This window comes from Sinocyclocheilus grahami, unplaced genomic scaffold (genome assembly GCF_001515645.1).
Source record: "Sinocyclocheilus grahami isolate Dianchi unplaced genomic scaffold, SAMN03320097.WGS_v1.1 scaffold38.1, whole genome shotgun sequence".
Lineage (NCBI taxonomy): Eukaryota > Metazoa > Chordata > Actinopteri > Cypriniformes > Cyprinidae > Sinocyclocheilus > Sinocyclocheilus grahami.
In genome coordinates, this window is record NW_015505217.1 from 1,611,482 (window position 1) to 1,614,490 (window position 3,009).

General features: G+C 37.0%; 1 protein-coding gene and 1 long non-coding RNA gene across 5 annotated transcripts in view; one reads left to right on the forward strand and one right to left on the reverse strand.

Moving 5' to 3' along the window:
• Window positions 1-298: 298 nt before the first annotated feature.
• The window catches only part of LOC107581826 (uncharacterized), an 18,557-nt gene continuing 15,846 nt past the window's right edge, over window positions 299-3,009 (forward strand). The window contains exon 1 of the long non-coding RNA XR_001608866.1: window positions 299-638. This is a non-coding gene — a long non-coding RNA (uncharacterized lncRNA). The remainder of the gene's footprint in view (window positions 639-3,009) is intronic.
• LOC107581825 (kelch-like protein 25) overlaps window positions 2,227-3,009 on the reverse strand; it is a 57,395-nt gene continuing 56,612 nt past the window's right edge. For all 4 annotated transcript variants that reach the window (XM_016267485.1, XM_016267484.1, XM_016267483.1 and 1 more), the window contains one exon: window positions 2,227-2,764. The gene's annotated coding sequence lies outside the window, so the exon portion shown is untranslated. The remainder of the gene's footprint in view (window positions 2,765-3,009) is intronic.

The following is a 3,009-nucleotide window of genomic DNA, read 5'->3' on the forward strand; positions in this document are numbered from 1 at the left end:
TGTAAATATCTGTAATGTAAAAAAATTAATTGAAAAAGTATTAATTATGGATTTTCTTTTTGTGCTTTGATTTAAAGCTTTTTATAACCAGCTTTATTTATCAGCATTCTCTGTGTTAGAGAGATGAAAAATGTACATTAAAAAAATCTTAATAAAAAAACTTGTACATCAGTCCATTGTCCCTGTTTATTTTTTGTTCAGATAGATAGGTGTGTATACATACATACACACACATATATACATACAAGTGTATATATACAAATATTTTGTTATACATATGTATATAATATGCCCACTATGTCTCCAGATGTATCAGATTTCAAAGTTATTGAGGGAAGATTAAGTCTAAATTGTCAGACTGAAGCCAGCTGTTCAGAAGCCATGCTTGATTGGAGCACCTGTTGCTACTTTCTCTTCCTCTGGTCTGGTCCAGCTCAAGGTTTCACGGCAGCAGACACCACTATGAGTCCATTTGTCCTGCTTTGAGTTAAGCGACTGCCTCCTAAATGTGCTTTTTCTCTCATGCGGTTGGTTGGATGTGTTTGAAGGGGGGCCGTGGCATCTTACCCCTTTGGACTCCATTGACTTTGCCTTTGTTCCTGTTGCCAAGCTACCCTGCTCTTTTGGCAAGCACAAAGGTATGAAACGGTGCTTGAAGGTAATGCTAAGCTGAAAAGAACTAGTTCCTTGTCAGATTAAAGACTGGATGTTCATTTTTCTGCTTGTTTACAAGGTGATTTTATCCAGCCCTGGAGGAATGCTCTCATCTTTATCCAGATAACTTAAATCCAAGTCTTGGTGGCTTTAGCTAGTGATACACTTTGTTTTCTTTGTTTGTTTCCTTGTTCCTGGAGAATTAAGCAGTTTTTTTTTCTTTTGGGAGTTGCTCTTAAAACAGTAAAGAAGGTCCGATATCTCATTGGTTTTTCCATTTTTGTCTCCTGCATTATGACCTTTTCTAGAACTTGCCAAACGTCGACTCCCAGTAATGTAATGTTTAGTATTTGTGAATGATCCCTCAGTACCTGTCATTGTTGTCCCCGTTTTGTCTATCTGTTGATTGGGTTTTGCTGTACCATCTTTTTTTCTCTCTCTTTTCAAAGAGAACAAAGGATCCACATGCAACCTAGAGAAACCTGAGCCTTTGTTGTGCGCTGACAGTCCGTGTATAAATATCAGTTGTATGTCAGGGAGAACAATAGCTCTGTGCTGCAGATACGCGAAGGACTGTGGCCTTTTATGTGCCAAGAAGAACGGCGCTCATGAAATTGTTGTTGGGTTTCCTTGGGATAAGGTTGTACTGGCTATCTGATGTTTTCCATTCACATGTGGCATCTCGCTTTGTATTGGGGCGGATGCTGGAATCTCCAGACAGAGTTTAATAAAGCTGTTAGAGAAAGCAATGGGACATTTCATTAGGTCCACTCGAGACTGCCATTCAATGAGCAAGAAAGTGTTGATGTATTAGGACATTTCTGTAAATCTACTTAGTGATACTATTAAAGCACTTGAGATGGTTGTTGTTGAGGTCATGTAGAGGTTTAATGGTCTGACTCATCATGGTCTGCTTTTACTGTTGCTGAAGTCCACAGAATCATGTCAAATGTATTTAGTGCATGTGTGTAGAAAAATTATTTATTTATTTAAAAAAATTTTTTGAATTGCCCTCGGTTAATCTTCAGAAATGTAAATGTTTTATATGAAATGTATATAAATGCATTAATTAATGACCAGTGTTAGGCTAAATATAATGTAAAAAAATGCATTTTTATTTGTGCTGTATTATGATGTGATGCTTAAATTCACTTGTATAATTTTAGATTTACAATTCATTACTTCTAATGAAAAATGTTATCTTCAGCAGATCTAAAATGAATTCATATATACTGTACATTATAATATTGTGATGCCCACGTAGTTTTTTTTTTTTTTTTTTTTTTAGACAAAATAGTAAAGACTTTTAATGCTGGTCATCTATAAAATGAAAATAATTACTGGCTTCTCAATATTGGCCATACTTTTAATATTAATCCAATATAATATAGTGCTATACTGTTTTAGTTTTTTTTTTTGAAGTATGAAACAAATTACTGATTTGGCAAGAAAATACTATTTAGGCCTACAAGTCTTTCTACTTCAAAATGTCATATTTAATTCAAAGTGTTACTAGCCTTTTCTTTGTAATTAATTGTGAAATTTACTAGTAACTTCTGAGTGAAACTTCAGTGTGAAACAATATATATTAATAATGAACACCTTTTTATTTACTTAGTTAATTGTCTTCGAAGAACCAACCCAAGCTACTGTGTTTGGTTTAGACTGTCTGTTTTTCAGATGGATGGCTGTCCGATGGCTTTGTTTTATGATGAGTCGTTTAACTAGCTGGACAGGCCTTGTAAAACCACCATCTCGTGCCAGCTCGTAAATCTACGCGGTCCTTCGCTCTCGGTTCCGTTTATCTTTCTCATGCTGCCCTGCGTGCCCGTCTATCGCTCCATCTCTAGTTGTGATATTGTGGCGCTCCATCACTGTCTGCGGTGCTGCAGTGAGGGAGGATGCATCTCATTCGTCTGTCTCCCTCCCCCGACCAGCCGTCCTGATGAGAGAGACTGCGGTGTTTGCGCTTCATCATTCGATTTCCTGCCGCCCCTTGGCTCTCATCAGCTGTAATCGTATTTCACCTGCTACCTTAAATCAGGAAGCCTCTGCTGTGCCTCGCTGCTGGGTTTTGTTGCAGTTCTTCACTCTATTTTCAGTCATTGTTCTTGGAGGACAGACAAGAACAAAGAAATCAATCATGCTTTTACACATTTATCTAATTTCCTTTTCTAATAAGGTGAATTAGGAATAACGGGGCATTGCATTCCATTGTGAAACCGCAAATTGCAAAGAGGCTTAAGAAAAATGTTGTCTTATTTTTATTAATATGAATTTATTAATAGTAGTGGTATTTAATTTGACAATTTTAAGTGTCCCCCCCCCCCCCCCCCCCCAACACAACGCCAACAT